Source organism: Rhipicephalus sanguineus, chromosome 6 (assembly GCF_013339695.2).
Source record: "Rhipicephalus sanguineus isolate Rsan-2018 chromosome 6, BIME_Rsan_1.4, whole genome shotgun sequence".
Taxonomy (NCBI): Eukaryota; Metazoa; Arthropoda; class Arachnida; order Ixodida; family Ixodidae; genus Rhipicephalus; species Rhipicephalus sanguineus.
Window position 1 is genome coordinate 139835116 of NC_051181.1, and position 20177 is coordinate 139855292.

The window sequence follows — 20177 nt, forward strand, 5'->3', positions numbered from 1 at the left end:
CTCCGTATGACGTAGTAGTTGTTATGAACCGGAAGTCGTGCAAGGCATGCCGGTCACGCCGGCGCGGAGTATGAAAACTGTGACAGCCGGGACGAGCAGGCGCACAGTGGAAAGGTGAGCACGCCGCGCATCAGCTGTAATGTCTGCGACTGGCAGTGCCGCGTCTGATACTGACAGTTAGCGGTGCCCTCGGCTGCGTCACTTCCGTCGCCTTAACAATATTGACGTCACAGACGCAATGTTGCCAATAATTGTGGGAAACCGGGAGGGTGTTTGCAGACAATCTTTAAAATTCATTTGCAAACAATCTGCGCGTGTCTCAAGCCTGTAATTTGGCATAAATGACGGAAACTTTCAAAGGAACATACCCAGCGAACTTCAATGAGATTCATTGACCTCGAAAAATCGCCGGAGTTGGCCTTTAACGAATTCACATATAGTACCCAGAAGTCACGTTCCGCATGCCTCACGCGTTTCACCGGATTCGTCGTATAGTTGATGCGTGATGATGCGTTATACGCACATCATAGGCTGCACTGACACAAGTCGCAATTGCAAACATTGTAAATTGCCCGAAAGTGTATGTATGTATGTATGTATGTATGTATGTATGTATGTATGTATGTATGTATGTATGTATGTATGTATGTATGTATGTATGTATGTATGTATGTATGTATGTACAGGCACGTAGGCAAGGGGGGGGGGCCCGCCCCCCTCCCCCGAAATTTGTCCAGCCTTTTATATTCCCGGGCAACTTTTTTTCTTTTTACCATGAAAAGACTTTGTTTCGAATAATTAGGCCTTGCCCCCCCCCCCCCCCCCCCGAAAAAAAATCCTGGCTACGTGCCTGTGTATGTATGCTGTCCTCCTGTACTGACATATTCTGCTCTGGTTATTGCAGCGTAATGATCTGGCGACGCCCCGCGTACGCGGTCGGCGACGAAAATTGCCCGCGGTTGACGCTAACGCGACGTGATGACAACAGGAGGAAACGCGGCGTTGAGCTCTCCGCAATCGCGGCGACGAAAACGCGTTCATTGTGTTCGGCTGCGCGTGGCAGAGCAGGTCATCTTTGTGACGGGCATATGCATTTCGCTGGCACTTCCTGCATAACGTGCCGGCCTACAAAATTCTGTCGTGCTCCTTTTACTCGCGTGTCTTATTCGGCTATACGTATATATAGCATACGAGCATTTTCCAAATGTATCCTGTAAGGATTCTTTTTCGTTTTTCGGTCTTTATTTTCTTTTTATATCGTACGTCGTTCCGAGTGGCTTACCTCGGAAGTGAAACAGCTCCGCCGACGTACAAAGGATTGACGAGCGAATGGCGTGTCAAATGAGACATATTGTTACAAAATAAGGCCCCTTGGCTCATTTTTAATGTCATGGCTCAATTTTGCGCACTACGCCCCCACTTTGTAGTGCATCGGCACCTTCCCTGCTCAATCATCGATTTTCCGCCCGAGCGGTCCTCTAACTCTCAACAGGTGCTTGCCACGCGAGCCGTGATTTCCTTCCGTTTTGTATTTTGATCTCCTTCCTCCTTCGTTCTTCGCTTTCGGTGTTTCCGTTGTTTTCTCGCTGGTATTTTAAACACGAATCGATTCCAACAGGCTCGCCCATCTTTCTACCTTACTGCAATTTTTTTTTCTGTAGTTTTCGTGCCATTATCACCTCTTTGGTTACGCATGCATGCATTTCGTCGCACAGCTCACGTTGCTTCGGCGAAATATTCCTTGACCACTCTATTTCCTGGCTACTTTGGCACTTATAGCCTGGCGGCGCCCACTATACGTAACACTGGGCTGCTGACTGGGGTGCTTTGCATTGACTCCGCGTATGTGTTCGTGTTAGTGTATACGCGTTATGCGTGTATTTATGTGATCCTGCGAAGCATCATTGTCACATCATTGTAATTAAAATTTTCCGTCTCTCTTTCTGCGCGAGGAGGTGGAGATAGCCAGCGTGACAAATTGCGATGTCTCTTGGATGCCTACTGCAGGTCGGAGGGCATCTCTCCTCCCAATTGGCCGCTAATCCCGCAGGGCAGGGTGGGTTGGAGATCACCGGCAAAGGCCTTCGTCCTACAGTGGACACAATACAGGCTGGTAACGATTATGAAGGCATGCAAATACAGGCGCAACACAAGACAGACAACACAAACGACCTTCTATATTCGACGAGCCCAATCAAGCGCAACTTTCTGTCCTTCTAAACATTGATCCATTACGCGTATGCGGTGAGCAGTGTCCTGTCATGACTCTGCATGGACTGTCAGTTATTCGCCCAGACACGATAAATGTCAGTCAAAACTCACAGAGTCCCTTATGCATTCGCCTAAGACGATTCGAAGGCGAGCGCCATCTTATTCTTCCTTTTGTTCTCAGTCCAAGTACTGATCCCCCTCGCCTCGCCCTACCCCCGAAAGCTTTCTGCCCCTAACGCGGTTTCGCACTGCCTCCAGGATCGGAGGCATTGCGAGCTTCCTGCACTTCGCCTGCTTTTGCACTGCCTCCGTGATCGGCCCACCTTTGACCAAGCGGCGACGTCTTTTGAGGACGTCATCATGCGACGTCATGATATCAAAATTTGTAGTGACGTCACCAGTTTTTGGCGATATGTGACGTAATCGCGGATGAAGATTTTTCGCATAACTCGTGTTGACGCTAACGCCGGCGTCGGCGGTCTTACGCGTTTTCTTTTTTTTTTTTTTTCGGGGCATCTGAGGTTTTCGACTTAATAATGTTGCTGCTCTATCTGTATTCTTTTCTCATTGTTCACGGCACAGTGAGCAACCGGTGTTACGTTCAGACAGAAACGTCTCCTCTTGGAAGCACTTCACTAAACGTAAAACTTGTCTTCCACTGAAGTTGGCGATGCCTTCATCGTCCCCTCCTCGTTTCCTCCAGACTCCTTCGTAGACGAGAAGCTCACCGGCCACGTCAACGTCCTCGTTTTCTTGTTCTTGGATGAGGTCAGCGTTGCGTATGTCTCCTCTGTGACCCTATGCCTTCGTCTCGTGGCGAGTCTGCCTGTTAGCCTTCTCTCTCTCTCTCTCTCTCTGGTTCGTCGCGGCTACCTACGCATTTGTTACACTTTTGCGACGACGACGCACCTTTGACGGGACCGTCGCCGCTTCTCGTCAATAGGTGCGCGCGCTCGCTCCTTCTCCCGGTGTGATTGGCTCATCTGTGCAAGCGCCGAAGGACACCTCGGCAGTTTGGGCAATGCAACGAAAATATTAGGATTAATTTCACCAGCACTTGCGCATATGAAATTGCTAAGTGGTTCTGTTCTGTTCTGTTCTATAGCTGGCTTGCTCTGGAAGGGTTGAGGTTTACCTCGGCTACTCCATTTCTATAAGTTCTGCAGCGTAAATAAAAACAATAAAAAAAGACTTGGAGGACTTCTACTCTTGAGCTTCGCTTTCAAGAGTAGAACGCGATAGCGTAATCAGACCCTATTCGCATCGCCTTCTCAATCGCTAGCCTGGGTTCGCCTCTTTGGACACCTAAACCGTGCCGCAAAGAAAGGAACGTCTGTGCGCCTGTAAATCAGCCCTTTCAAGCTATCTTCGAATGCCTACTGCAAGTACTACAGTTGCGAAGTGCCTATGGACTACGACATAATTATTCCTCTTGCGAGTTCGCGAGGTATACCCACTGCGGGTCCGTAAGGCCACACGAGCACATGCACACGTTGTTGATGCTGTTCTTAATAATGATTGTTAATTATGCCCCTGTGCTTTGTAATTGATGGGCCTCTAAACCAGCCACTCGTCGAGCAATTCACATGTTTTGACGCCCGGTGTGATTCTACGCTTTTGCCACGCAATATTACCTGTGTTAATGATATTCCTCGCACTGCATAACATTCATTTTTTTTTTTTTTTTCGAAGCAATTTCGAGCACCGGAGTGGCTCTGTGGTTGAACACCCGCTTGCCACGCAAAAGTCCTGTGTTCAATTTCCACTCGAACTAAAGATTTTTTGTTATTTCTTAATTTGCTTCTATCTCAAATTTTCGCCCACGGACAACGCTTATTTTTCGCTTACAACCAACGACGCCGCTGTCTGCGAAACGAACTCTTTAACGCTATCGCGTTAAAAAAGAATGGCTGCCCAAAAAATTTTTGCCGAAGCTTGCACTAAGTCGCGCAAGCCTTGAAACAACGAAACTCGACGATTCTGAAGTCTAATCTGGTTGCTTCTAGGTTGTTGCTGGGCTTTAGCTAGGTTAGTCACGACACGGATGTCCAAACTTCAGAACCGAGCGTCCGCACCTCTCATAGATCTACGGGCACGTCGTCGTTGGCGCACAACTTCCATCGGTTCGGGCTCTTCTCGCAGCCGCCGTTGTCTTTCCCGTTCCCTTGTATGGCAGTTTCGCACTAGTCGTGCCAAGCCTTTCTATCTCTTTATGTATTTATTCCCATTATTTCTCTCTATTTCTCTCTCTTTCTCTCTCTCTCTCTCTCTATATATATATATATATCTTAGTGAACCAGTGGTGAGTAATGGGATTTCCTCCTCCTCCCCATCACATTTCTCCTCCTCACGCTCACTTTCCTTTCCCAACCCGTTGTTACACTATACTATACGAGGCTATTCTATGCTCTGCTAGCGTGCCTGGATAGCCGAGTGGTTAGAGAGAGAGATAATAAAACGAGAGAAAGGCAGGGAGGTTAACCAGAATTGTAGCATCCGGTTTGCTACCCTACACGCTCGCCTTCGGATAGAGGGTACGCGAGTCTGAATCCCGCCTTGTGAAGAATTTTTTTCAGCAAGGATTTTTCTCTTTCTTTCCGTCTCTCTCTTTTTTTTTATCTGTTTCTTTCTCTCTCTCTCTCTCTGTATGCGTCCTCACGGTTATTACAAGCCATGCCTTAGCGGTGAGTATCGGGATCCGCCCAAATTTTGAGGCACAAGTTCGTTCATGATGATTATATATTTATGATAGGCCGCACATTACGGCTAGCTTAAACATGATGATGATGATGATAGTGTTTATTGGCGCAAGGGCCAGCTAGCTTAAAGAGCTTCGCTGTTGAAACAAAAATGAACAAGAAAAAAAGAAGCAGATACCGGACTGAAACAAGCAATGAAAATAACATGGCAATGGACATAGTTCGTTTGCAGGAAACACATTTCTGCCCAAGTTCTACCCACAGTATCTAGCTGTTAATCACATGCGCTAATCTTGTCCAGTCTCCACTAATAAGTATTTTCAGTGGTTTAATTAGGTAAGTAATACTGACTGGGTTTAATGCTAAGGAGAGTCATCAGTGGATGTTCGGAAGGAGCGAAATCAGGGATATGCGCTTCAAGTTTCTTATTCAGTAAAGATGAGAACGTTGTGTTCAGTGCATGGGTTACTGCACGCTCTAGTATTGACATGTTATCACCCCCAAATAATGACGTTCTAATTGACGTGAGCTTAATTAATTGCTGCCGTAGAACAGTGCGGTGTCATTGCACTGCAGAGAAGGATGTGACCAGGAAAGGAATATGCGTCCGGATTTAGCGAACCAAACGATTGTCGAACTTCTTTTCCGGTCGCGAAGTATTGATCCCAAGCGCATGCATTTTAAGACTAGGCGAGGAATTAAGCCAAGGTCGTTTATGTTAAATGCAACGTGGCAGTCTTTCCAAGTAACTGCGTAAATAGAGAGAGAGAGAGTATAAACAGAGCAATGAGTGAAGGGGGAGGGGGCGATGAGAAACAACGCGCGTTTGGAGGTGAGTGATATGACGGGACTGGCACGCCATTGCGAAAAAAGTCGCGTGAGGAAGGCGCTTGCGATACGGCACACATTACCATATACCTCATAAAGATCACCACCATTACAACACTTCTGTTTAAACATCCTGTCATTCGGCTCTGGTATGTTTGTGAAAAAGGTATAGAATTCTCCATTAGACAAGTGTTCTAGTCGGCTTCACAATTTTCAGCGCACCGTCAGCATGAACCGTCAGCCCAAGCTGCAGCTAACTATTAGTCAAACGACGACTTCTTTTGCCCCTCAGAACTCTATTTCTGACAATGTCACCGAGTCTGTTTAGTGCAGCGCAATCGCCTAAACAATTACCTAAAGAGACATCGCAGACCATTTCTGCCTCGTTATTTCAAGTCTAAGCCCATTTAGCCTCACTTACGTCTTTTCCGTTGGGCATCTGTTGAGACTTGCCGGCGGCACGACACACAAAAAAAAAGGCAAATAAATAAATAAGATTAATAATGTAGGTGTTCGTAACTATCGCTTAAAGGACGTTACGGCGCTTGCCAAGGTTTATTATGAGTTAGATAAAACACTTTAGGCAATGTTCTGGGCTTCAATACGTCTTTTATGTAGTCACAGCATCATGCGATGCTTAATTCTCTTCACTGCAAACTCCGTCGCCGGGGCTCCCGGGGGGGGGGGGGGGTCGTAAAGTCAAAGTGATTGTAAGGCTTATTGGTTGTCTAATCTACACAAGTACCCTGGGCCGTGGTGACAGTACCTGTGGGTTTCGCCAAGCGCAACGCTAGAATTCCTCCTCTCTTCAGCTTTATATATAGTGATTGTTGAAGGAAGGATAAGACACTTATTTCTGTCTCCCAGTTGGGGACACGGCTCAGTAGCAGCTTTAGCACGAGATTTCGCCAGCCGGGCAGAACGAGAGGGTCAAGTTATTTTTTCGGTGGTCGCAAATTTTGTACCGTCCCAAACCTGCCAAGGTCACTTGAGGTCAAGTGCATACCTATAGTCAGTTTCAACCTAACAATTACTACAAGCTCCGCCTGGAAAACCTCGGTTCGCTTGTCGATCACCTGAGTCACGCAAGCTGGTTTCCTTTCAAACCGTAAATACTTCTTCTCTGCTAACGCAAATACCGAGCCTATCGAAAACTAAAAGGTTCGTCGTCCCTACCTAAAATGTGACCTTTGGCTAAGCAGTGATAGAATCTGATGAAATTTGCCAGGACGTTAATGTTTTCGAATTAAAACCAGCGACAAGAAAGTTTGTCTGTATGGGAAAACCAATTATATATCTGAAGCTCGCGAAGAGTGCTTGACGTCACGGATGTAGGCAGATGTGATTGGGCGGTACGTCTATGTAAATTCTCTCTGGGCGGCACAGTGATGGCTGTGGGTGGGGCTTGTGTGTATCCTTTAGGCTGTAATCGACTGTAGACACTTATCGCTAGCACCGCAAAAATAAACAACAATAATGCCAATTTGTGGGGCTTACCTACGCATAAAACCAGCGCATGGTACAAGAGATATCCTTGTAGAGGGATAAAAATCATTTGAAACTGCCAGGGTAAACGCTGACCAACACTGACCGCGAGCTTTCTGCATTCCACTCCCAACGGAATGTAGCTGCCACAGCAGAGAACCCCACCTGCAGCTTTGTGCTGTGAAAGGCATACCGGAGGAATAGCCACCGCGTGAGCAGTTCTGCTGACATAGGCTGCTTGACGCATGAGACGTCTCTGTGGTTTCTCTGTGTTTACAAAGGTAGCAAATAAAAACAGGCAAATAATGGGTGCGTTGACTCCTTCAGTTATTCCTGTGTCATGGTCTGCGAAGCTGTAAGTCATTTTTAGCCATAGGCTCAGCTCCCGTCACTTCCGTACACTAATACGAACCATGCCGAAAGGTCAGAGAAACCGAAAACCTCAGCAGCACGGAGAATTGGGTGCCCCCTCAAAAGCCCGTCGCTTTTTGTTCTGACAACCTTCACTCTCGGGCCATTCGAGGCTGTAAATATAAAAGTGCATGGGAACCACCGAACCCCGAAGACATGCGCGTAAGGCTCCACAGACTCTGATTCAAGGAGAGCGGCGCGGCCGATGTTGTGTAGACCGGCGCCTCCACGCCTCTCTCACGAGACGCGCACAATCTGTCGGGTCATCTCGCAACAAACCTCCGGAGCTCAACAATTTGTTCCAGTCGCTTCGGACGGATGGAGCGCGCATCCGCGCGCTGCCGCGCCAAATCGTTTCGCGGCGAGCACGTGCTTTAGTTCGTGCTTTTATACTTTTTTACGAGGCGGTGACGAGTGACAAGACGTAGCTGCAAGAAGCAGCAGTAACGTAGTCAGCAGCCTCGGCAAAGGCCGCGCGTCGGAAGGGGACCCAGAGCGCTCGCTCCTCGTGGTGTCCTGCTTCCCTGAGGAAAGCCCGAAAGAAGAAGAGGACAATGCCGGAGAAAGCACCGGAGCTACCGCCGCCGTGAACGCTTTGACCAGACTTCCCCCCACCCCACCCCGCACCGGCCTCCTCACAGCTCGGCGAGTCCCCCCTTTCCGACCTCCTCCTCAAAACCCAGGTAGCGCGCGCGCGCGCGCCTTCGTGAGTGAATAAAACAATGCCGGCACGCTGTTTCCTCCTCTCCACTACGAGACCGGTGATGACCCAGAGAGGAGAAAGGGGAGAGGGGACGAGAGGCCTCCGCCGCAGGCAACTCCTTCTCCTCATCGTATAAAACCGCCCATGGACCCTGCATGACACCTTCAGTTTTCATTGTGGGCCCCCGTCCGGCACTCGTCTTATTCCATCTTCTGGGTGGCAACGGCCCCCGTCCGGACTTGGAAACGGCAGGACTGTTCCTTGTAGCTTTGTGAACCTCGGCGTCCTGCCCGGGCGTCCCACGCGCCCCGAAGTTACTACTGGTTCTTCGCCAGCGGTTGCAGGTGAGTTCGTGGGCCGGCCCCTGTTACCTTACACGGCATCCTGCCAGGACAGGGTCCCTGTGAAAGTTCCAGCAGGAGTACGCGAGAATTCCCGCGACCACAGAGAGATCGGCCGGTAGGGAGTCGTGCAGCGAGCGGTTTGGATGTGGATGCAACCGGCAATGAACACGCGACGATTTTTACTCGTTTTTTTTTTTTTTTCGCCGTCAAGTGGATATGCGATGGCAGTTGTGTGTTCATCATTCTGCGTCGCGTCGGGTCTGTTCTGGCGCAGTGCTTCGAAGCCGGTGGTCAGTGGATCTAGCGCTCCGCGGTGATATTGTGCCAAAGGAATTATCGCGCACGTTAGGGCCCATGGCTGCTTGCATTTCAGTAGACTTGTAACACTTTAGTTCGCATATCTGCTTAGACCGGGACGTTGCAAACCTTTTTGGTGTCGTCGTGTCAAATTTGTGGTGGGACATTGATGGGACCTGTGTTGAAAGTAAGAAGTGGCATATTTCCTATTGACATTGTGGACCCCATTGCCACTAAGGATGTAGGAGTGGTACGGCCCGACGTCTTCAATATCCATTTTGCTCTTATCGCGTTCCCATAACCCGTTCAGTTATCCACACTCTCCGTCACGTCGGAAAGCTCTCCTATATCCTCCAGAATTTCTTTTCCCTTGTCGAATCTGTTTACGATCTGCTAATGGCGCATCAGGAAACGTTGGTTGATTACCTCTTCAACCATGCATAGAAAATCGAAAGATCAGAAATAGCAGAAAATATCATAACAAAAGATTAATGTAGCTTGGAAGGGCACAGTCGATCGCTGATAATTGTTTACCGCAAAAGATTTTTACGCTGTGCTATACAATCTGAAAAATCACTACGAGCACGTCATTGTTAAAGCTTTGTAAATAAGAAACCACCAAATCTTCATAATATCCATGTTTAATAAAATGCGTTTACCGTATTTGGAACCTATATCCTTCTACAACTTTCACCGCATTCGACTGACCCAAATTTGCAACTTCGTTTGCCATCCGGGCTCTCACGACACGATGCAACTTTGCTGTGTCGCATGTGGTTGGGCGCGGCACTTACGAATGCGTATTCGTGTCTCATTGGAATGGCCAGCAGTGCGGCATGCAACATATGCGCCTGCGAGGAGACGCTTGAAGACATTCTATGCCACTGCCCATCATACCAGCCTCAACGACGTAGTATGGAAGCCAAGCTCCGTCACCAGGATTGAAGACCACTGACAGAAAAGAAGATCCTGGGACCTTGGCCTAGGGTCTCGCATATGCGCATGGCCACGAAAGCCCTCTTGTGCTTCTTGAGGGGTCAATGAGGACCACCGGACTTCACGAGCGTTTGTTAACTAACAGCGCGAGTTCGTGTTTAGTTTCAAGCTAACTGTTCATCCATCTCTTTCTTACTCTTCTCTACCCTTTTTTTTCTATTATTCCCCCTTCCCCCACCCCAAGTGTAGGGTAGCCAACCGAGCCAAAGCTAGGTTAACCTCCCTGCCTTTCCTCTTCGTTTCTTTCTCTCTCCCTCTCTCACCGCACTTGGTGTTTGCTCTGGCACATGCAACTCCAACAGCTATGTGTGTGTGCGCACATCACTTGTTCTTTTTTTTTTACTTCTTCTTTTCATTATTTTTTCTTCCTGCTTCTCCCTTATCTCCCACTGTCGTGAAACAAACGATGTGCAACATGGTTAACCTCTCTGCCTTTCCTTTATATCTTCCCACCCCCCCTCTCTAGCAGGCATGTCTCGCATACCTTAAGTACAGTAGCAATTTATTGCTTGCCTATTTTACAATGAGATTAAGGGAAGTAGGAAATTACTGCTGATCGTGCTGCAACAGTCCAGACACACCTGCTGACAACAGAATGTCTTCTCTAAAGCCACTTCTATACTTCCTAATGCCAACCTCGTACCTACCGCGTACATCTACTGACTCGGCGTTTTCGAAATCGCTGTGCGGCGTGTACGCAAATTGTCCTACGTGTCAAAGCGCCTTTGTTGCCGTTCTTCAAAAGCGTCTTTCGGAAGAGCTAGCGCCCCTTTCTCAGGAACGTGCAATAAAAAAAAGATATAAACAAAAGCAAGCGCGCGGGAACGCATCCAACAGCCACGTGACAACTCCGTTCCTGAAACGCGCGCTCCACGCGTGCGCACGCTAGGCATGCAGACCCCCGCGCCACAAGAAAATTCCGCGCGGCATCTGACAGCCGCGAATCGCGGAAGAGCATCGCCGAGAAACCGCCGCCGCGCTGTCCAGACACGCTTCCTCCCTTTCCAAACGGACGCCGCGTATTATACTACGAGACGTGTATAACGCGCCTCACATTTGCGGCAACAACAATGGCCTCCTGGCCGCTGACCCTAATTTAGGTCCCCCCCCCCCCCTTCCCACACCGTGCCCGAAAGCTTGCCTCGGACAACGTCGACGACGCGTCGTCGTTCACAGAGACGACCCCCCCTTTTACTTCGCCTGAGGCCACGAACCACTCAACTCTATGCCGCAATTTGGCCACTCCATCTATCGCTGTGCGAAAGAAAAATAACCGCCGGCCGCTTCTTCCCAAATAACCGAAGCCTGGTCGTCGAGGAAACCCGAGAGTACTCGCACTTTCTGCGTAGCCCCCTTTTTTTTCGCGGTCCCTTGCGAAAACCGAACCAACGACGAGTGTTGCAGGCGGCAATCATACGTACCTGGTGCGCGCGCTGTATATATGTATGTGCGCATTAGATGTTCTGGCGAACGCATGCAGTCACTGGGATCAAATCGTGCCGGGAGAAAAAGTGAGAGTGGTGGCGGAAGTGCTGGGGGAGTTAGAATAAATAGAGAGCATGTGTGTATCGGGTCCCGAATCTTGTTCCGGTACGGTGCCTTCGACTATGAATATATGCTACGCGTGTGTATACACTCGGCATATACCGATGCGAACGAAGGCGAATTGGCGGGGGAGGTGAAAAACTCGCCGACGGAGAACGCGTACTGGTGTCGAGGTCCTGTTTGATCGGGCATGGAATTGAGACGAGTGGCGTCAAGCGTGTTTGACCGCTCGGGCAAATTAACACGTTTGTATGTATGCCGGCGGCTAAGCTCTGGGGTACGCAGTGAGAAGCCAATTATGTGCAGCATCGGCAAACAGCTTTTACCAACTTCTAGCCTCCTCGATAAAAAATTGTATTCAGCAATAAAGCCTGTTAGCGAAGCTGCATACGGCTAGGAGGTGGGAAAATGTGGCGGCCCGGGATTGCGCAGAAACTATAACGAAGAACCAATACTAGCATACGCTACCTCGAAAGGCCTCCACGATTCTACTAGTCTCTCTTCAGGTTTTGTCAGCACATACAGCTAGTGATTATACCCACCGCAGCATGAGTCTTTACCAAGAACCTCCTTGGTCTCTACCCATAAAACACTTTAGATGTTCTTAATATCCTTTAAGCTAACGTCACCAAAAGCGAAGTTTGAAGCACGCACTTCTTCAATGTGATAGAGAGATAAGCGACATCAGAAGGCACTCCGATAGATCCCAACTCGCGATAAACACCGGGGCTGCACGTCTCATCTTCGCTGGTTAATCATGTGTACGGAGTCCTTCGGTCGTGATTTTTACTCACTTTTTGCCCGTTTAAGACGAACATGCTTTATTGATATTGGTAGTAGAAAGAAAGCTTTAACAGAGCAATCATAAGCTATGTTTTCTTTATGATCATCTTGATAAAATTGAACGTGGTTTATTCTAAGAGCCAGTGCACTAAGAAAATATCGTGGTGCTTCCAGTTACATGTGTGTACATCCAGCAGCGAAAGTATGCGGGAGGAGAAATTCACGAGAAAGCGATATTTCCGCTTTGTCTCGGACCGTGGCCTCCAATTAAATGTTCCAGCCCGTAGGAGTTGACCTATCCAGTTACCCGCAAGTCTAAAAGCGTCACGCACTAAAAAAGCGGAAATTCGCATTTGCAGTGGAGCCCACGTCCCGTAAACTTTTGCTCCTGGGTGTACGTTTGTTACGTCGGCATGGAAAAACGCATCTGGCAAAACGTACTCGCACGCTTTGATTGATTGTTCAGGCATCGCACATGAATAGTTCTGGAGTAGACTAAACATAGCAGCTTCGGGGATGAAATACCGAGACGGATTTGCAATCGGAACATTGCATTCAGTTATAATGTTAGCCGATCCTGTTGGCCCGCTTGCAAGATAATTATTAAAATAGTCAAGGCCTTGCGGTTGCATGTTTCTGCGTGTGAGTGATAAGGGGAAGTGAAATTAACTCCCAGCGTCATGGTTAATCTATTCGTCACAGGTTTTACTCTTTTTGAAAGTGCACCCTGCAATGGTAGAGGTCGCAGTAATAACTTTACGGCGCGCAGTCAGTTTGCTACGTACACATTAGACATCTCCATGTGCTAAGTACACCATGAGCGCGAATACTTGTACGTCATGCCTCAGTATTGACAAAAATAGTGGCTGTTTCAGAACCTCTGGCTGCTAAATCACGCGTGTCGGGAAAGTTAACATTAGCTCAAACGTCAGCTTCAACGGAGAAAAGGATCATCCGCTTTCCTAACTGTTGCACGGGAGTACAAAAGCTGACGTCACTGCTTCGGCAGTGCATTTTAAGTGGGTCACGCATATTAACAACAGCCTAGTGAGGATTAGGGCGGCGCCCAGGGAGCCTTCGTTGACAAGGTGCATAGCGCCTTGGTCTAATCGGTGGTCGTTTGCCTCTGTTACATTCTTGATCAGATCCTGCGTAAAGTGCTAGATATAGACAGGAAACTAGAAGAAAAGCTTTAATTTCCTGGCTGTATCTAGCACTTTGCATATGACATTATTAAAAGTGCACCTGCAGCACTGCCCTTCAGGCTTTAAAAGTTGCTTGCTAATCTCTCATTTTTTCTTATGTGATCCTTCTCCGGTCTTTATTCAAAGCGGGCTCTGGTGGAAACAACACACACATATACACACACAAAAAACAAAATAACACGTCACTGGTGCATCACCAGAATCACGACGCTCGTTCCTCTTTCATTCCTCGCTCCCTCGGAGGAACACGCGTCTCATTCCGACGTGTTGTATACAAACAGCTTGTATATAGCAGCCCTACATAATCGCCTTGTAGAGACCGAACGCGATGCTTCACCGATTGCCGGCGTGCGGCTCGAAACAAGACAAGCGAAGAGCAGAAAATGAACCCATTGTACAACGCCGAGCTTATTTCCTTATTCGCGTACCTATTGTATCGTACTGCGTGGAACAAGGGAGCTCAGTTCAAAAAGCGCGTCGAATTGATGCTCGCTGACAAAGCCGTATCAAACGGCCCGCGCCGCACAGTACACAAAGCCCCTTACTCTTCCTTCATATAGTTTTTTTTTTTGCTTTTTATCAAGCGTCCGCCACATACCAGAATAGCGCGCGTTTAATCTGCATCCATGTCGATCAGGGGACCGCTGACCCGTGAAAAGGCGCTTCTGATGCGATACGATCAGTACACACACGCCGGCGCTGCTGCCGGCGGAGCGCCAACAGGTTTGAAAGGTCTCGGCGTGGCGAGGTAACACGCGGGCACTCGCGCTCGTTGGATGGCTCTATAATTGCTGCACGCGACAATGGCTGGAACGCCGCCGTATCCAGCCGAGATGCAGAGTGGGTATGACAGGAAGCGGAGATACGAAGGCCCTGCGGTAGTGCGTAGCGTGACTTAACCGCTGCAGCTGTACGTATGGTTGAATTAGCAAAGTGTAGTTTTTAGTTGTGTGCGTCGTGGTCATCATTGCCGATCGGGAGGACTCAATCATAAGTTATTTTCACATAGCGCTGCTTCGATGGGGATACGTAACAGGAGGGGGTACGAGGGTAGCTGCAATAATTATTGCGCGACATTAATGGGACGATACCTGCCGCGGTAGCTTAGTGGTTAAAGTTCTGCCCCGTTAAGCGCGAGGACGCGGGTTCGATTCCCGGGCACGGCCACATTTCGACTGGCACGAAGCGCCCGAACACCCGGGTATTCGGCTTTATGTACTAATATTTCAGCGGTCGTTAAAGAACCTCAGGTGGTCAAAATTATTCCTCCACTATGCGGCCTGCCTATGGTGATTTTGACATTTAAAGTCGCAATATTTACATACGTTTCCTTTATATGAATGGGTCAATGTCTATCGGGTGAGTTTGTACTATGCGAGCGGAGGGCATCTATCAACCAAATTTGAGCTTTTATGCCAGAGGTAGGATGAATCATCTTGTGTGACATGTCAGGACGTTCTGGTGTGCGCAACACAGCCGTGAATTGTGAAGGTTACGACCGTCCTATGGCACCTAAAATTGGGGAAAACATCGGCAGAAGATAAATCGAATCGCTTTCTTCTTGATGTACTCGAATCGCATTACAGCTCAGACTGAGTTGATCTTGCACTAGCGCATAGGACAGGCATGTTTGTGTACATAATATTGACCCCAGTTATAACTGTCAGCCCGTCGAGCAATGCACATGGATCGCGGGTTCGGTGACGTCACATCTTTGGAGTTGTCACAGCTACCGGTGACGTAACAACTTTGGAGATGTCATGGACCCCCCACCCACCTCCTCACCCAAATATGTCAGTCTCCTAAAAAGATGAAAATTCTGGTTCATATTATTCAAAGTGATATCGCTGCTAAAAATCGTGGAAATGGTTCGGCGCAGAACCTTACGAAACGAAAGTGTTGTGCGACTGCGCTGTTGCATCTTCTTCCTAGGAGTATTTAGAAGCGACTTTATGAATTTATCTGTGAAAAGGAGTAGCCGGCGCTATATATAGGGCGCCTCGATAGCAGCGTTCCTTCGTCTGGCATCGAGGCACCCTACTCAGGTCCACTGTAGGGGTCCAACATAACACAACGTTATAGCTCCACTATTTAACCCAATATGGCGGCGGTGCGGACAATGGGTGTCACCACCCTGTATGAATGAACGCCGACATTGAGGCGCCCTAGCTCTATATGTATAAGCGCGCCAACATCTCCTAAACGGCACTAAATAAAGAAAAAAGAGAACACCGCTGCCTTCTGAAGCCCATTCTAACTTATGCGTAGATGCATGTTGTTTGACTTCTGATTTATCTATAGGGCACGAAAAATTCCCCCGAGTGCCTTCAAGAAGTGATGTCCATAGGTCGGCAATAAAAGTTGAAGCTCACTCAGACTCACCAATATTTTCCTCAACCGGACTCACTCGGACTCCAGCTCACCAAAATATTTCTCACCCGGACTCACTCAGACTCACGGGCCGATCTGAGCCTGAGTGAGTCGACTCATGAGCGAGTTTGCCGACCTGTGGTGGTGTCACATCTTTGTGAAGTTAGCAAGTTTCAGGATTGGAAACACTTGCAAGCAACGCTAACCTGTCACTAACATAAGTCTCGAAATGGGCTATACCTAACGTCGCGACCCAAAGAAAAATTTGCCTACTCCAGGCAGCGAAAACGCAAAATATAACTGCGTTGCTAATAAAATATAACCAAGAGCATGACACACTTTTTGTTTGGATGTCATTTCAATCGCAGTGGCAAAGTATTGCCTCTGATATAGCATTGCATTGCTAATAAAATATAACCAAGAGTGTGGCACACTTTTGCATGAACAATGCGAGCGAATGTGCTTATACTATAATGTCATGGTGCATCCACTATACCATAGGAATTGAAGCCTCGTAGACACGATTCTCATACTAAATTATACAGGGCGCCAATACGGGGGATGCGAGTTTTTCTTTTGCTAGAGATTAGAGAGTGTGAACTTTCCTTTAAAGCAGGGATACGACTAGTTAAATCAGCCACGTCATACTCCTTCAATATCGAGAGCCCTTTCCGAAGGTCTGACTGAAATGCTCGCAATGTGTCGTCAGAGCATTACGTCACAGAGATGTCCACCGTGAAAGAAAGTAAGGCGTGAGAACACTGACGTGAACGAGAGTACCAGACAACACAAACGGTTGACGAAGCAGAGATGCATGCTGCATGTGTTGCCTCGTCAGTCAATTTCACTCACTGCTGACACTGGGAGTGTTACTGCTAAACGTGTAACCCTTCGGTGATATTGAAGTTCTACGTTTTTCCGCAGCCTCTGCGCACGAGCGGAATACGCGATGACCCGCCGCGGTGGTGCTCGACTGCTGACCAGAAGGTCGCGGGATCGAATCTCGGCCGCGGCGGCCGCATTTCGGTGCAGGCAAAATGCTAGAGGCCCGTGTGCCTGTATTTAGGTGCACGTTAAAGATCCCGAGGCGGTCGAAATTTCGGTGCCCCCCACTACGGTGTCTGTCATATCGTGGTTTCTGGTAGTAAAAACCCTAAAAATATAATTATTAATTAGCTTCAATCGATTGCGATGCTTACAGCCTCTTAATTTGATTTGTTCTCAGAGTGTTGGCCAGGCCCGTGTATTAACATTCTTTGAATAGACTCGGGTGTATTTGCATTTGCTCATGCTGTCGTTGCTGACGGTTCAGTAATCACTGATCTCTATACAATCACATCTCCATACACGAGATGTGGCTTTTCCTAGCATGTGGTGCCTCGGGGCCGGAGAAAACCATACAGAGCCGAACAACTGGGCGCCTATTCTCACCTCTATGACGTGTTCATGTAAGGCATATCCAACCGACGCCGCCCGCTGTCAACACGTCCGCACAGGCAACGCACGCTGCGGGTTCGGCTCATCGCGCGGCTGTAGGGGTGTATTGGCAGGCACTGTTATATACAAGCCGGCGCCCCGCATAGCGCATGTCACGTTTTGTCTAGAGTAGCGCCGTCATCGAGCGTAGAATGTGGGTTCGGTGCAGATTGCTTCTGGGCGTGCCTTGGCAGGTGGATGGGCTGGGGTGCGGCTCGTCGCTTCTCCTCGTTGTTCTAGTGCCCAGCAACGCAATTACGTCTTGTCGATGAGTGCGAGTGCACTGACGTAATCACTGGTGACGTAATGTACTGCAGGTGTACCGCAGTGAAAAGCTTCGGCGCTTATTAACTTTATTAACAGCGCCGTTAGACGCACCGAAAGGTGTACAATAATGGGTGTGTACAATTCATAAAGCGCGCGAAAATGCGTACAGAAATCAAGAGGCAGAAAAAAAAGAGCAGGGGTATGCCTTGTTTTGACACTGCTGGGTCATGCAGAGTTGAGATACAAGCGGCGAGGTATCACGCCGATAGTGACAGAACAAAGAAAAAAAAAAGAAAAAAAGAGTGGCAACAGATGGCTTGACTGAAGATTCTAGCGCACGAAAAAACACGGACAAAGGAAGATGTGACACACACAGGCGCTAACTTGGAAAAATGTTTATTTGGAAAACAGGGAACCACATATGTAGGCAACATCGCTTCTCTACCATCATCATTACTCGCACTTTGCAAATTCAACTATCTTTACGTAGATAGGCTAACTCCTTACTGGAGAGGGCAATCGACGGTTTGGAAATACATTTATCTTCCAGCCTATCAATCAACTCGCGGGTTAGCTGACCTCGGCTGGTATTGACAATTGAAAATTCCTGAAAAATGGGCGTGCACGTGGTATGAACATTATTACTTGCACTGGCACCTGAATTACTGCAGTGCCTGCAGTGGGCATCGAGGAACACACCCTTTTTTTCCTTCACGTTGTAGTGGTGCTCCTTCAAACGCTCGTTAACGCACCGTCCACTTTGAGCCACATAATTCTTGCCACATATTAATGAACGCTTGTACACTACTGCATCCGCACATTCTGCAAACCTATTTTTATGCCTCTTTTTGCACGCCTGCTTCTCCAATGAGGCAGGTCTTGTTAGTCTGCACAAACACTGCAATTTTATGGGAGCCGAAAACACTACTTTTACGTTCGCACGTTGTCCTATCTTTTTTAGCACGTGTGATAACCCGTGGATATACGGAATGACCGCGACTTTCCTCGTGTCAGGTAGACCCTGGATGGCAGGAGTCTTTTTTTGACGAGTTAAACTTGAGGATGCCCTCAGAAACGCTGACAAGCACGTGCGTATAGGGCGACCAGCGGACCGAAGGCGGCCAATTTGTTCATTGAAACTTTCGCTCATGCGCCCAGGACATGACTTGCGTAGGGCGCTGAGCAAACAAGTTTTAGCTGTTCCCCTCTTCGCCAACATGGAGTGTGCCGACTGATATGGAAGCAGTGGCTTGTTGGCGCGAGGGTCGTACTTCCACTGAATGTGTTCGTCATGGAATAAAAGCCTGACGTCCAGAAAGCGAATACTACCGTCGGTCGGCAACTCATGTGTTACGACTAGAGGGGATAAGCTCTCGCGTACGAAAGAAAGAGCGTTAGTGCCTAAAGAATCAACAGTCAGCGCTGCAGTAAAGAAAAATTGAAAGACGGCTTGAAAGACGTCACATGGAGGTGGAGAGGGTGTTCTCCCTCCCATACGGGTGATGGTAGCTCAAATCCGCCCCCAGAAGCTAAGTTTATATATTACTATATGCGTTCTTACGTGCCGAAACCACGATATCATTATGAAACACGCTGTGGTGGAGGTCTTCGGAAATTTCGACTGCCTTGTGTTTAACGTGCACTGACGTCGCACAGTATACAGGCCTCTAGCATTTCAGTGGAAGCTAAATGCTAGAGGCTGCCGCGGCCGGGATCGAACCCGCGGCCTTCGGGTCAGCAGCGGAGCACCGTAACCACCGTACCACCGAGGCGGACAGCTAAGCTTCTGAACAACTGCTGCAAAGTTCCAATGAAGAGTAGTGGCCACTTCTGTTGCTCGACTGCTGACCCGAAGGTCGCGGGATCGAATCTATACCGCGGAGGCCGTATTTTGATGGAGGCGAAATGCTAGAGGCCCCGTGCACTTAGATTTAGGTGCATGTTAAAGAACTCCAGGTCTTCGAAATTTCGGGAGCCCTCCACTACGGCGTCCCTTATAATCATATCGTGATTTTGGGATGTAAACAGCACCCCATCCCAATAATAATAATCAATCAATCAATCAAACGTTTATTTAATGTGCCCAGGAACAACCGTAAGGTCTTTGTACTGGCGCACAAAAAAAAACCAAAAAAAAACCAAAGGAAACATTCATAATAAAATATCAGGGATAAAAAACGTTACAAAATTGCACATATACAACTATGCGCAGGCAGAAAAAAAATATCAACAGTGTACAAGGCTATGTAAGTACAGTGCAAAGCTCGGAGCAGAACAACGACTGGGAGCTGTGAAAAACATCGAGCTCCAAAAAGTAAGCATTGTAAAGACGTTGTATCCTGCCAATGGTCGAATGTTCACAGAGGCAGGCGGTTACATGAAAAGGTCTATTCTCTCTGGTCAGCTCACGTGGAATTCGGAAATTAAGACAGTTGAGCAGTACAGGGCAGGATATGATACCATGCACAAGCTTGTAAAGAAATAACAGATCAGCGCGATTTCGTCGGCAGCAAAGTGATGGCAATGATAATAATCCAGCAGCGTTAGAACGAGATCC

The 20177-nt window shown here is 48.2% G+C and overlaps 2 protein-coding genes across 3 annotated transcripts in view; both read left to right on the plus strand.

Moving 5' to 3' along the window:
* Window positions 1–20177, plus strand: part of LOC119396556 (uncharacterized) — a 317806-nt gene that overhangs the window by 117713 nt on the left and 179916 nt on the right. The window lies entirely within an intron of this gene.
* The window catches only part of LOC119397594 (basic proline-rich protein-like), a 33867-nt gene continuing 22208 nt past the window's right edge, over window positions 8519–20177 (plus strand). The window contains exon 1 of the mRNA XM_037665019.2: window positions 8519–8681. The gene's annotated coding sequence lies outside the window, so the exon portion shown is untranslated. The remainder of the gene's footprint in view (window positions 8682–20177) is intronic.